This window comes from Protopterus annectens, chromosome 16.part0, assembly GCF_019279795.1.
Source record: "Protopterus annectens isolate FY-2018-M chromosome 16.part0, PAN1.0, whole genome shotgun sequence".
In the NCBI taxonomy this organism is placed as follows: domain Eukaryota; kingdom Metazoa; phylum Chordata; order Ceratodontiformes; family Protopteridae; genus Protopterus; species Protopterus annectens.
Window position 1 is genome coordinate 62,651,368 of NC_056750.1, and position 15,813 is coordinate 62,667,180.

Sequence of the window (15,813 nt, forward strand, 5' to 3'; positions counted from 1 at the left end):
CAGCTGCCTGTCGGGTGCCAGGATCCATCACATAACCCACGCACTCAGGTCACTCCACAACAAATACAAATATAACTCTGTCATTGTCCATGTTGGTGTGAATGACCTGAGACGTACCTCCCTAGACTACATGAAAAGGACATGGAAGAGCTCTCTGATCTTATAGCCCAGGCAGGTATGACCCTAGCCCTGAGTAGCATTCTGCCATCACCCAGAATGATGCCGCAGTACAAGGACAAAATGATTGACTTCAACAATTGGCTAAGCTTCTGGTGCCATTCTAAAGGGATCCAGTATCTGTCTGCCTGGGATGACATGGTCGTCAGACCACGATGCTTTGCCAGAGATGGCCTGCACCTGTCACGCCTGGGATTCCGGATACTGGGTAAGGTTCTTGCCGCCCCTATAGTGCCTTTTTTAGGCAAGGTTCAAATGACAAATTCACCGCCATAACAGGAACAGGCAAGCAAAAACTGAGGGTGATGCTACTCAATGCTAGAAGTCTAAATCTCAAAATGCACTCACTGGAGGCACTCCTTAAAATGGAGAACATAGATATCTGTGCAGTGACTGAGACCTGGTTCAAGGCTCCAGATAGCACCCCTGCACTACCAGGCTATAACTTATACTACACTTTTCGGCCATGTAACCTGGACCGGGACACCAAAGGTGGAGGTGTGTCCATATTCATTAAGGATATCCACACCTCCAGGCCAGTTGCTCAGAATAATGCAGCCGAGGTTATTCAAGTGCAACTAACTCTGGGCAAAACTGCATTCCAAATTGTAGCTTGCTACAGATCACCCACCATGCCCTAGGATTCCCACTCCTCTTTTCTTGATGTACTGGAAAATATTAGGGTTCAACCAAACACCCTAATAATGGGCAATTTCAACTACCCCACCATTAACTGGGAAAACTACTCATGTACCAACTCCTTCGCTCAACGCTTTCTGGAATTCATAAACTCTAATGCCCTGGATCAACTTATCCACACCCCCACCAGGGGTAACAATATCCTAAATCTAGTCATTACCAATATGAGTGACTGGTGTTCCACACCTGAAGTCAATGCCTCATTGGTCCGATCCGACCATAAGCTAATTACCCTAGATATCCACATCCTGCCTCCACCCCCCCCATTAAGGAAACCATGGTAAAAAATTTCTCCAAAGCCAACTTCATGCTTCTTAAGACAGAAGTGGTGAACTTCATGACACCCATGCAGATGGACAATACAGTTACGACTACTGAATCCTACACAATTGCACTTTATAAGCACTTACATGAGTGCATGGATCGTGCTATCCCAAACAGAACCAAGATGCTATCCTCCAAAAAAAGGAAGCCAATCTGGTGGTCTCCTGCCATAAACAAACTGTACAACAGAAGGAAGAAACTCTTGCAAAAGAGAGTAAAATCCCACGAGTGGAGGAGCTCCCTGGTCAGCCTCAGTAAGAAGCTGCGATCCCTGATAAAGTTCTCCAAAGCTAGTTACAAGACAACCACAAAGCATTCTATAGCTAAGTCAAGAATCTCAATGGCAACAATCAGATCTGCTCTGAGTTACAGCACAATGGCACTAAATATACAGACCCAACTGATATTGCCAACATCCTAGCAGATAGGTGCTAACTTTAGCCACCTCTCACCCCTAAAGGGCTTATCTGTATATCGGAAGAATGCAAAATTCCTGTAATCACGGCTGCACAGGTAAAAACACACTGTCCAAAGCCAAGAACACAGCATCCATGGGACCAGACAACATCCCAGGCTGCGTTCTACATGAACTACAGAACGAACTGGCACCCCACATAAGTACCATGTTCAGTCATAGTCTCACCTCAGGCTTTGTGTCTGCTGAATGGTGCACAGCAATGGTTATCTCACTCCACAAGGGGGGAGCCATCACAGACCCCTGGAACTACTGCCCCATTAGCCTGACGAGCCTGGTCTGCAAGGCCATGGAATGTATCATCATGGAACTTATAAACAAAGACATTGGTAATCTCCAAACTCTGGATCCCACCCAGTTCAGGCTTGTAAAAGGCAGATCATGTCTCCTAAATCTGATAGACTTATAGGTTCATAGGTTCATACTAGGCTATCTGCCCTAGGGCATTTATAAGCCTAGCCAGAGTGTGTTTGGCTTTCGCCACCCATTTTAAATGAATTTTGCTATGCCCTTTTTCGAGGTTAGTATACTGTGCCTTTGTCTAACAGTGACACAGAAGTGATACCTGGGGTAAACCTACGATCTCCCATCCACTCATCAAGATTCCTCTTGAAGAGAGTCAATGAGGGACTCTGCCTAACCTGGACTGGGATTTTATTCCAGAGTGAAGGGAGCCTCTGGGTCATGAATCTGTCCCTCCAGCATGTCCTATTTATTTCAGTGCTGAAGTTCAAGACTCTCGAGCGTGTAGCTCAATGGGATTTGGATTTTCTGAGGTGCAGCATGTCCATTAATTCCGGGTTGGACATGGCTTTATACGACAGGCACAGATCGTCTCTGAGCAGGTGGTATGCCACTGAGTAGAGCTGGAGTTTCTTTTACCCGGCAGCATATGGCATCTGTTTGAGCCCTATGATCCTCTTGGTGAGGTACTTTTGGGGTCTTTCCAGTTGCTGCAGGTGTCTGGTAAGGTACATCCCAAAAGGGGCATTGTACTCAATTATGGGCCTGATGAGGGATGAGTAAAGAGGCACGATGACCTCCCCTGATCTAGATGTGAATCCCTTCATGATTAGGTGGGCTATATAAAATGTTTTTCTAACCACATTGGCCACGTGGTTGTCAAATGAGAGATTGCTATCAACTTGGGTCCCCAGGTCCCTAATTACTTCTTCTGTACTTAATGGATTACCACCTATGTGGTAATTTGTGGGCACTTTGTTTTTGCCAAAGGTGATGACTATACACTTTTTGGCGTTTAGCTTGAGGTCATGGCTCTGGCACCAGTTGTCTGTTTCTATGAGGCCCTTTTGTAGGATGCTTGTGTCAGCTGGAGAGTCGATTATGGTGCCTAGTTTGCAGTCATCTGCAAACTTGGTCAGCCACAGTCCTTCCGTGTTGGCCTGAACCTCCGAGAAATATATACCGAACAAGAGAGGTCCCAGGACTGAGCCTTGTGGGATGCCACTTGTAACTGGTTTGGAGTCTGACATGGCTCCAGCAATTCTAACCATGTGGGTTCTGTCCTTGAGCCAGTTTGCAACCCATCTAGTGACATAGGGGTTTATATTTAAGCTGCTGAGCTTATCTATAATGCCCGAGTGGGGTATTGTATCGAAGGCTTTTGTGAGGTCCAGGTAGGCTGTGTGGACCACCTTCCCCTCGTCAATGGCCTTGGTGACTGTTTCAATGAAATCAAACAGGTTTAAGAGGCAGGATCTGCCCTTAACAAAGCCGAACTGGGTAGGATCCAGTGTCTGTAGGTCCCCAATATCTTTATTTATGAGGTCCATGATGATCCTTTACATAGCTTTGCAGACCAAGCTAGTCAGGCTTATGGGGTGATAGTTTCCAGGATCCCTTGAAGTGCCAACTTTGTGGAGAGGGACCACTGTTGCTGTACGCCACTCTTTGGGTACATATCCTGTAGTAAGGCTGAGATTGAACAGTAGTTTTATGTTTGGGTTTAGCTCTTCTTGGAGTTCATGTAGGATGCAGCCCGGGACACCGTCTGGTCCCACTGATGCTGTGTTTTTTGCTTTGGAGAGGGCGGCTCTTACCTGAGCATCTGAGATGTTAGGGGGCAGCACTCTGCTGGGATAGATATTTGCCCTTTTGGTGGGGGGGGAGTTTGCACTGAACCTGTCAGCTAGGATGTTGGCAATGTCTGTGGGTTTGGTGTATTTTTTGTCATTTTGGACTAATTCTGAGCATATCTGGGAATTCCCACCCAGGTTCCTAACATAACTAACGAAAGCCTTGTGATTATCCTTAGTGTCCTGTGCAATTTTTCTCTCTAAGCTGGCCTTAGACGATTTTATGAGTGCCCATAGTTTTTGCTAATACTGATCAGAGATGCCTTCCCTTTTTGGGATTTTGCTCTATCATGTAGTAGCTTCCTCCTTCTATTGTATAGTTTGTTTATGGCTGGGGTCCACCAGACAGGATGCCTGCCTTTGGAGGATTGGGTCTTGGTTTTATTTGGGATTGCATGATCCATGCATTCCTGAAGGTGTTCATAGAATGCGTTTATAAAGGATTCTGTGGTCTGGGCCGTATTTTCCACAGGCCTGGGGGATTTGAAGGATTCCACCTCGGTTCTGAGGAGTGTGAAATTTGCTTTAGAGAAGTTTTTCACTGTTGTTTTCTGGGCAGGGGGTGGGGTCAGGATGTGAATATCCAGTGAGATTAGTTTATGGTCTGATCTTACCAGTGAGGGATACACTTCTGGTCTGGAGCATAGAGCCCCCATGTTGGTGATGATCAGGTCCAGTATGTTTCCCCTCTTGTGGGAGTGGTAACAAGTTGTTCCATAGCATTTGAGTTTATAAATTCTAGGAACCTTTGGGCTAGGGTGCTGGAGCTAGAGTAATTCTCCCAGTCTATGTTTGGGTAGTTGAAGTCGCCCAATATAATGGTGTTTGGAGAGACCTTCATATTTTCCAGTGTTCTCAGGAAGGCCGAGTGGGGTTCCTGGGTTTGGGAGGGTGGTCTGTAGCAGGCTATAAACTGGAAGGCAGTTTTACCCACTGTTAGTTGCACATGGATAGTCTCTGATGCTTTGTGCTGTGCCACCAGCCTGGAGGTGTGGGTATCTTTGATGAATATTGATACTCCCCCTCCTTTTGAGGTTCGGTCCAAGTTTTGGGGCCGAAAAGCATGGTATGAGGTATAGCCTGGTAGTGCTGGGGGTGCTCTCGTGAGCCTTGAACCAGGTTTCTGTTACTGCACAGATATCGATGTTCTCCATGCTAAGGAGAGTTTCGAGTGCATGCATCTTGAGGTTTAGACTTCTGGCATTGAGTAGCATTACTCTTAGTTTCTTATCCCTTATGATACCTATGGAGGTGGGTTTGTCTTTTGAGCCTTGCCTAAAAAAGGCACTATGGGGGTGGCAAGAGCCTTTTCCAATATCCAAAAGCCCAGGGGTGACAGGTGCAAGCCGTCCCTAGCGAAGCATCATGGCTTGTCGAGCATGTCATCCCAGGCTGACAGGCATTGGATCCCATTTGAATGAAAAAAAAATAAACAGCCTCTGCAAGGATCAAACCCAGGACCCTGGACAAAGTGATTTACCACTAAGCCATGACAAACATGGATTTACCACTAAGCCATGACAAACTTCTTTGAAGCAGTCACCAAAGCCGTAGACAAGGGTAAGGTGGTTCACACAGCCTATCTAGAACTTGCCAAGGCTTTTGACACCATCCCCCACTCTGGAATTATAGATAAACTCACTAAACTAGGTATAAATCCCTATGTCACATGATGGGTTGCCAACTGGCTCACTGACAGAACCCACACTGTGAAAGTAGCAGACTCCAAATCCGACTTCAGACCAGTGACAAGTGGAGTAACACAGGGTTCAGTCCTGGGTCCTCTCCTGTTTGGTATCTACTTATCTGAAGTACAGGCTAACACAGAAGGTCTTTGGCTAACAAAGTTCGCAGATGACTGCAAACTAGGAGCCATAATCGAAACTCCTAACGATGTGGCTATCCTATAAAAGGGCCTCATTGAGACAGATGCCTGGTGTCAAAGCCATGGCCTCAAGCTCAATGCCAAAAAGTGCATTATCATCCCCTTTGGTAAAAACTCTGTACCCATGAACTACAACATAGGCGGTAGTATACTTAACACCAAAAGTGTGATGAGACCTTGGGGCACAGGTGGACAGTAGTCTCTCCTTTGATAATCACATCGCCACAGTAGTCAGGAAATCCTTCTACGTGGCACACCTCATCACAAAAGGTTTCTCATCCAGAAACAAAAAGTTCATTGTTCTCCTCTACTCATCACTCATTAGACCCTTTATAGAGTACAATGCCCCTTTTGGTATGTACCTCACAAGACATCTACTACAACTGGACAGGCCACAGAAATACTTCACAAAGAGGATTACCAGCCTCAAACAGATGCCCTATGCAGACCATCTCAAAAAACTCCAGCTTTACTCCACCGCATATCGCCTACTCAGAGGTGATCTCTGCCTAACATACAAAGCTATGTCAAACCCAGAGCTGTTGGACATGCTCCACTTAAAGAAATCCCAATCCCTCCGAGCTACATGCTCTAGGGATCTAAACCTTGTCACCACAATAAACAGAACATGCCGGAGGGATAGATTCCTGTCCCAGAGACTTCCCATACACTGGAATAAACTACCTATCTATATCAAACAAAGCTCCTCATTAGCACTCTTCAAGAAAAATATTGATGATTGGATGGGAAATAGGAAATTCACCCCGGGGATCACCTCTGTGGCTCTGCTCTACAGTAGCACAGGAAAATATTTTTCTTGGGTGGAAAAAGCCAGGGTACCTTTTTGGCTGGGCTTGTATAGGCCCCAGGGCTGATAGCCCTGTACCTACCTATGAACCTATGAACCTATAAAGCACAAAAAACACCACACAGAGGCAAGGAAATATTCTCCATAATTTATTGTGCTAAGCACTTTTGTCTTGAACAATGGCAAGACATCATCAGTTTTTTTGTGCTTTAAAGTGTTTGTGACTTTTTATGCTTAGGTAGTTTATTAGTATAATGTATTGTTCTTGTCTTTAGGGGTTTTGTTGTATTTTTTCTGTGTTTGCTAGGGTTTGTTTAGGTAGGTATTAGATGAAATTAGATGATATGGGTTTTAAGAAGTGCATTTATTCTGGGCATAAGCTTCCTTCTCAGGATATCCATGTGATGCCTCTGGGCTGCTAATCTGAGGTCCACTTGTGCTAATTGCAAGGACTTTGGCACTCATGTCATTAATGAGAAGAGATTAAACTTATGCAAAGTCTCAAGACCCTAGGATCTCCCGATGGCCTTGGGTCTGTTATTGGCTCCAATTCCTCGAAGCCAATCTCCTTTGGGGCCAGAATGTCAGTCGGTCTCCTTCAGCTGTGCTGCCTCTGAGTCGATCTCCTTCAGATACTCAACCTCAGAGTCAATCTCCCTTGGCTCTGGCTGCTGGCAAGACACCTTCCCCTGCCATTTGTATGCCGAGCCTTTTCCTGGCAAGAGGGGCTTTTTCAGGCTGGAACTTTTCTTTCTCCCTCCACTCCAGTCTCTCCTCCACTAAATCTTCCTAGTCTCTGTCTCAGATCCAAGCTTAGCCAACTTGGATCCATAGGCCAGATCTGTTGCCTGGTCAGCGATCTTCCAAGCCCTCCTTGGTGGCTTCCTCAGTTTGGTCATCTCATTCTGTTGGGAACTTAAAGATGTTAGAACTGGCACATTTGGCGCAGTCCTTCTTACAGGCACAAATTAATTTAGGCCTCATTCTAATGGCTCCATGCCCTCTCTATGAAGCTTCAGTTCCTGTAACTTGGTTTTCTCCCTTAAGCCATACAGATCCTAGGTCTTCAGAACCAATTGTCTTCTATTCCTTAGGATTGAAGCATAGCTTGCTTTTCTTGACTTCAATATTGTGAGAGCTGGCTGGACCTCAGGTCCAACAGGTCAATACAGGGGTCTGTGAGTCAGATTTGATGATACCAGTTTTAGGATTGTCCTTTCCACTTGGGGCATCTGTTCTCAATAGTTCAGCCCTTGTCTTGTTCCAGGACAGCTTGTCCTGGCGGTCTGCAAGCTGCCCTCCTAGTATGGCTCTCAACCTCTTCCATTTTCCCCAATGGTGTCTCCAGGGTGGGAAGTAAATCCCCCCACAAAGATGCTTCTTTTGGCAATCTTTTGGACCTCTTTCCCAATACATTGTATGGACGTCCGAAGCCCTTCTCCAGAGGAGTTGGTGCTCTTAGAGGTCTTCAGGTTGTGCCCATCCACATCCTGGGTGGTTCCTCCTCTGGAAGCACTTGGTGCTCCAGAAAGCATAAAAGGAAACCAGTGTGGTGTGACCAATATCCAAAAAGCCCAATAAGCTTTCTCGGTCCCCATAAGGATCAACAACCCTGGAGTAAGGGTCCTGCTGTGTGTGCGCTATTATGGTAGTGGCAACCACTAAAGACATTTCAGAGGAGAGCTCCTTGGTCCATCCCCTGAATAGAGAATCTCAAGAATTTGGCCATTTAGGGAAGCACACCTACACTTCAGCCATGTTTACACTGAGGGTATTAAATTATCTAGCTTATCTGACTAAGCTTCAGTGGGACATTGTGTAAGAAGTCTGAAGAGCAGTAAAAGCACAGCAAACTCTGGACTCTTAGAAGACTCTGGAGACTCAGCTGTCCACCCTCCAATCCATCTCTAATGTGTCCATGTGTCTGCTTTCCAATGATGGTGATGGCACATCCCAGGTGGCTGACACCAGCATCACTATGCACCATCAAACTTGGATGAGATTGTGTAACTTTGCAGACTGCTTTTAAGGTGTCGTTTGTTAATGACCCATTTGATGGCTCATCTCTTTTTGAGATGAAAGTCATAGACACTTTGACCAGGAGTGAACAAGATGGAAAGGCGCTGGATGCCATTGAAGATCATTTTGCTACCCTTCAACAGGACCATTTCTCAGAACCAGAGGGGAGAATATGTCTCTTTAGAAAATCACAGCAACCATTCAAGAGGCTCATTCTGAAGGATCCCCCTTCACCAAATGGACATTGCCCTCATGATAGGGTGGTCTGCAGAACCAGGGCTTCTGTAGATGGTTCTCCAGGAGGCCCTTTCAGCAATCCTGAAGGGTTGCCTGACTGTCCTGCTTTGTAGGCAATCAAGGGACAATTGGCTCTACACCTGAAAACTTGGGAAGCCATCATCTCAGACACATGGGTGTTAAGAGTCATATCCAAAGGCTATTCCCAATTTGCCTCCCAAATGACTTCCAGACATTCCACCCCATCAGATAAGAGTGGCAGCTATTGAAATTCAGAAGCTGTTAGCAAGTCAAGTTATCCAAGATGTCCCACCTGACCAGAGAGGATATGGGATCTACTCAAGGTTTATTTTTGGTTCAAAAGAAGAAGGACCTCAGAGCAATCCTGATTTAAGCAAGTTGAATCAGTTAGTGAAGCAGACCAAGTAGTTCTAGATGGTCATGGTACATCCGTTTTACTTCTGTTGAGGAAGGACTACTGAATGTGCTCACTTTCTCAAGGACAAGTACCATCAGATAAAGATTGCAGGGTTGTCCAGGAGATTTCTGTTCCGCCAGCTCAGAGCCAATCATTACCAGTTTAGAGGGCTGCCATTTGGGGTCACCATTGTCCTTCCCTGGTGTTCACCAAGTGTAAAGCAGTAATAGCAGTCTGGCTGAGATTGTAGGGGTTCCAGGTCTTTCCCCAACTGGATGATTGGCTCCTAACTGACCCCCATGAGAGCATCCCTAGTTAGGACCTGGGACACCTTACTCCAGCTATGCATGCAGTTCCTTAGGGATCACAGTCAACTACCAGAAGTCCAGTCTCCATCCAGTTCAGTCCTTGGAGTTTATAGATTGTGATTTGGACAAAACCAGATTGCCAAACTTCCTGCGTCCAAAATTTTTAACCTTTGGTATCTGGCACATTCCTTGACATCTTACAGAAAATTTCCAGCATATCTTATTCCCAGACTCCTGTGGCACATGGTGGCCACCATTTGTTTGGTCCCATTAGCCAGGTATCACATGAGAACATTGCAGTAGATAGTAGTGGTATAGTGGTCATAAATATGACATCCGATGGACTTTTCAAGTTCTTCTGACCAGTGTTTCTTGAGACCATATAAAGTGGTAGCAGGAGTCTCCTTTGGTGTTCACAAAGTGACTGTTTGTTTTTCCCCCTTCCTCAGGCCATGGTCATGATGGACACCTCTCTAAATGGAAAACTATCCAAGGGACCTGGTCTACTACCACTGACAACCTGCACATCAACATCTTTGAGATAAGGGAGGTCTTCCTTGCATTGCAGGCTTTTCAGGATGTTCTCCCCAAAGATGTGATTTCTGTCCAAACAGAAAATATGTTGGTGGTCTGATATCTGAACAAACAAGGTGGAACCTATTCTTATTCCCTTTGTCAGGAGGCCATGAGGATCTGGCAGTGGGTGATTTCAACTCAATCATTTCTAACTGCAGGGCACATTCTAGGGAAAATGCAACATCTTTGCAGACAGTTTGAGCAGGAACATTCTCCTTCCTCATGCGTGGTTTCTGAATCTGAGGGGTGCTGCTTGCAATTTTCAGTGCTGGAGCACTTTGTCTTATGGCCTGTTAGCTTTTCTGTTCAACACCAAATGCAGCAGCTGTTATGCCTTAGTTCTTCCTCAGGGACAGTCACCCAGGGCCACTATCCTGTATGTTTGGCCCTCAGGTCTAATATATGTGTATCATCTGACCCCATTGATAATAAAGTTTTTTCAGAAAGCAGCCAGTTGCAGAGTGACTGTAATCCTCATTGCTCCATTTTGGCCTTACCAGATGTCATTGCTTTCTTTTTATGCTCATGGTGCTGGCCACAGCCCTCCCTCCTTTTGAGCCCTCTCTACTGTTGATTTGAAATTGTCATTGTGGAAGACTCTGTTCTTGGTGGCTGTTACTTCTGTCAAAAGTGTGTCAGAGCTGCAGGCACGCTTGGTTGTTCCTTCCTATTTGGTCTTTCAACAAGACAGAGCATCCTTTAGACCAGATCCTGTCTTTCTGCCTAAAGTGCAGTCAGAGAATAATGTGAACTAGTCCATTCATCTGCCAGTCATTTTTTTTTCTGATTTTTTTCCAATAGGGGTAAATATCTGCTGGATTATCTTGATGTCCATAGACAATTGAGGTTTTATTTGGGCAGGGCAAAGTCCTTTAGAAAATCTAATAAGTTATTTATTATAAGTCTTGATTGAGTACTCTTGTATCCAAGGTTACTCTATCCAATAGCTTTCTGATTGTATTTCCCATAGGTATGGTTTGAAAGGAAAGTCATTGCATCACAAACCCAAAGGTCATTCTACCAGAGATATAGCTACTTCTATTTTATCCCCAAAGCTGGTTTACATGACATTTGTGCAGCTGTAACTTGGGTGGGTCATAACATGTGCATGTCCCTCTACAAATGGGATATCCATTCAAGGTCTTGTTTGGTTACACTATATTGCTCAATATCCTTCCAAAAACATCCTGGGGTGTTACATGGCTGTGGACTCTGTCCCACATGTTGAACCTAGACAGAAAACACAACATCAGATGCAAATGTTATGTGTTTACCATAACGATAGCTCTGTGTTGTCTGTTAACATCTAGCTCAACCATCGACCTTGCTTGCCCCTGTCTTCCTGGCTATTGTTTTACTCCAGAGAAGACAGAGCTGTGGAGACTCCTTCTCTTTTCTTGGGATCCTTAGTTGTTTTGCCTTTCTCCCTTTGGGAGCTAGGTCCTAAAATTCAAATGGAAAGAGGGCACACACTCTATCTGAGGTAGCTCTGATGGAAAGGGTGAGGTACGGGTAGAGGAGGCGGAGCTTGTCAAGTTGAAGTCTTTGGAAGTTGTCTGGCATTGTTTCAGTATTGGATCCAATAACCTGCAGGTTGAACTAGATGGAAACAGACAACACTGATCTATCATTATGGTAAGTACATAAGTTTTGTTTTCTAAAATTCTAATCTACCTGGGGTCATAGTTGTGCAGCACAGAGTTGTAGTACTAAGGCAACTGTGATTTGCTACAGGTTCTGAAGTCACAGAGCTCATTCCATTTCTTGGCTTTGTTTGATTGGATCCCTTTGTAGCTCAGATCCTGTAACTTGCAATGAACTGTGCTCATCCATACGTTCATAGGTTCATAGGTAGGTACTAGGCTATCAGCCTTGGGGCCTATATAAACCTAGCCAAAAAGGTTCCCTGGCTTTTGCCACCCAAGAAAATTATTTTCCTGTGACCCTGTCAAGCAGTGCCACAGAACAAAATGCTGTGTTAACACCATGCATTTCACTACCAAGGCTTGAACCCATGACCCTGTGCACTACAGTCAGAGCAATATACCACTATGCCAAAGCAGCTCCAGGACCTAATACTTTGAGAAGTGTAGAAAGCCATTAAGTTAGAGGAACAAGTTGTGCTGAACTTTGTGTCACCAGGTGTTCAAAACAGGATTTTTCATCATAAAGCTAAAAAAACAACAACTCAGTGCTACTGCTGCTGTTGGAGATGCTCCAGAAGGTGGTCTGCACAAGAGCTTTTTTTCCCCTGTAACAGGCTGGCTAAATTTAATCAATTTTGGTAAAGGTCTGAGGCTGAAATAACTTGCGGCAATCGCAAATAAACATACCTGGAGCTGCAGTAAATCTACCCAAGATATCTGTATATCCCATCCCAAGTAATCTAGGCATCCCCTCAATCCTTCCTAACAAGACTATTTAACACTCCAAAACAAATCTACTCATCCCAGTACTTTTCCACCACTTTTACAGCCAGCCTAATTGAGACGGGTATCTTGAGGCAATGTGAGAATTGTATCATGCTGTCTGTCACTCATTACTTAAATAGCATAACAGTGTGTGAGAGGTGAACTTATATATTGCCATTATTGGCAAAAATCTTGCATACAAACTGCACAACATTATGATTGCCAGCAAGTCACAACGCACTACACTTCTCCATAACCATCACAAAACACAGTTTTTCATATGGTGAGGTTCTAAAGATTAACTTACCTAAACCTCAAAGACCTCTAAAATGTAATACAGGCACATGACACCTTCAAAAACCCTCTCAACCTGCAATGCCTACCAGCTCACATAGCACAGGGGTGGCCTGCATCTATCCCTTCTGTTTTTTTAGAAATTGGAAAAGACATTATCTACCCCCATAGTGCCTTTTTTAGGCACTGGCAACCAGATAAACCTATCAACATAATGAAACAAGCAAAGGAAAATAAGAAAGTGTTACTGATCGATGGTAAGAGACAAAAACTTGCAGTTCAACTCCCTACAAGCCCTCCTCACCTCACCTTGGAGGATGTAATGATTGAGACATGGTTTAAAATAGCAAAAGGTACTCTGTCTGTGAAGGGCTATAAAGCCTTTCACACTTTTAGACCAGCTACTGCAGAGGAGGGGAAAAAAGGTAGAAGTTTCTCAATATGCATTCAGACAAGACTCACATCTCTGTTTGTTAAGTAGCCTAGGTATGTATGTTCATAAAAGCATTGATTCATAGGTAAGTGCTAGTCTAGCTACCCTTGCGGGCCATTTAAAGCCTAGACAATTTCACTTTTTTGTGCTTGAAATAATCTATCCCATTTGGTTATAAATTGGCCTTCCCCATCCCTCGTCAATAAATATATATCACCCCTAATGACAATAAGAGAATGAGAATAACTGGGCTCATACTGTAGATAATTTGAGGGGGCACATACATATATGAATATTGACTGGGAAACCTACATTACCAATAGTGTACAAGCACAGGCATTCCAGGACATTGCTAATACAAATGCCCTGGAACAACTAATTAAATGAATTTAGAGTACCCATTTTGGACCCTGTCCATACTAATATGGGGGCATCTTGCACCATCCCTTGTGTATTGTCATTTATGTCAGACCACAAAGCCATTTCTTTCTAAACAAAATTGGAACCCAAGACCCTTATCCACCATGGTACCTTTAGAAGTTTCTCCAAGACTAACCACTACTAAGGGATCTGTTAGTAAGCTTCAGATCCCCACTAAACCAATTAACTCTGCTGAATTTATTTATTTTATTTTATTTTACATTTGTTGACCGGGAAAGTCCGACTGGACACAGGTCCATTTTTAGCAGAGGCCTGGGGAGAAAAGCTCCACTTAAAAAACAATCTAACAAATAACAATTTTATGAATTACAACACTTTCTCCTAAATGCATACAATATTATACAAGAACATATTTTACATTTCTTCACAGATATATGTATAGATGCAATTATTGTATTCCAGAAGCATGCCACTTGTATGTAGGTAAAATGTTTAACTGTCTTCAGAGATGAATAAGTAGATACAAACAGAATAGAACATCGTTAGTTAAGAATTAATATACAGAGGATAGGCAGTATTAGATGATCCCTGGTAGGATCATTGTATCACTGCAAATGTAGTAGATTAGCCTGGGGAGTCACATGGGCATAGCCAGTTGTTAAAGTAGTGGGTTTTGAGTAGTTTTTTAAATTGTGGAGCAGAACTTGTAGAAGTTATGTGTTTTGGAAGTGAGTTCCAGACTTTTGCTATAGAGCAGGCAAAAAGAGATTTGCCAGCCTCATTCCTATGTTTGATGACATTTATATGATTTTGGTCTGTTGACCTTAAGGCTCGTGTAGTGGTGTAGGGTTGTATTAGGTCTTGTAAAATGGGGATTTTATTATGGAGGTAATATAGTTTGTGGGCTTTGGAGAGTTGAGTGGTAAGAATTAATTGAGGCAGCTCAAGCCAGTTGAGCTGTTTGAGGGAAAGACAGTGGTGGGCTCTATTAGAGCCACCTGTGGCAAATTTGGCAATCTTGTTGTAGGCCTAACACTTTGCGCCCATGGCAGTTGTGCCCTTCGCCCTGCCATAGATACACTATTGCCGGCGATCCCATCTGTCCTACAAGCTATACCTGAAACCTACTCACCCTCGTCTGTCACACAAGAGTCCTAAAAGCACTATCAAAATAAAAAAATACTGCATGTATGGGTCCCGACAATATCCATGGATGCATCTTAAATAGCATGAAACATTACTTAGCCACACACCTAACAACAATATTCAACCTGTGATTATTATGTGACTCAGATCTTATCCTTAAAATAAGACAGTACAGTGGTCAGATTTACCAGTAAAATGGTAACTATAGGTGCTAAGCACAGGGGACTTGTCGAATATTTCTGAAACCCTCACTGGATTTAGGGCCATTCTAAGGAAGTGGCATTAATAAAGAGTTTAGCAATGGCAGATTTTGAGACTGTTAAACCTCACAAACTGTTCCAGAGGAGTCTCTAGGAGATATGCACTGCCTCAGTTTTCTTGCTTTTGGATTCTTATTGCTCAATTTCTATTCCACTCTAGTTTTAAGGATCATTTTCTGATTACATGTTATAGAAATGGCATTTTATTAATTATTATATTTAAATTGTACTAGAAAAATTATGTCTGATTTTTTTCTATAAGAAATTGTCACGAGGGTCAATAACATATTGATTTATGAAATATTTAGTGAAGAAGAGAACAAAGCCCGGCATTCAGATGGGTAAGTGTTTTTTATATCATTAATGACTAGAATGCTTTCTAATTTGCCTATACTATATAAAGCATTTTAAAATGTTTGGATTTATCCTTGTAGTTGTACTTTATATTATAATGCCGTGGTACAAAAATGAGGTTGAAGATGCATATAACAGGATCAGCACAGCTAGAAAGGCAAACTGGAGATCATACAACCAGCTTTTATTCATCACAAAGCAGAGAATGTATACTCAGGTGCATGTCTGTTTGCAACAAATTGACATAACTTCTTTAATTTTCACACATGCAAGTAACAGATGCCTGGGGACTATTAAATGGACACACCCATCAAGTTGGCACAAGAAAGAAGAAAGAAACTGTTACACATAAAACCAGTTTGCCTGTGCAGAGAGGTTTAATGAATCTCTTGCAGTCATCACAGCCAGACACTAAAACTTTAGAATGTAGAGGATTGAAGGAATGTACAGCTATTTAACAATTTTCAACATAAACAATGATATAAGAATATCCTAGGAAAAGACTGATGGCA

General features: G+C 43.5%; 1 long non-coding RNA gene across 1 annotated transcript in view; it reads left to right on the forward strand.

The window, feature by feature from the left end:
- Positions 1 to 15,813, forward strand: part of LOC122790311 — a 492,281-nt gene that overhangs the window by 302,317 nt on the left and 174,151 nt on the right. Inside the window, exon 4 of the long non-coding RNA XR_006362985.1 lies at positions 15,256 to 15,288. This is a non-coding gene — a long non-coding RNA (uncharacterized LOC122790311). The remainder of the gene's footprint in view (positions 1 to 15,255; positions 15,289 to 15,813) is intronic.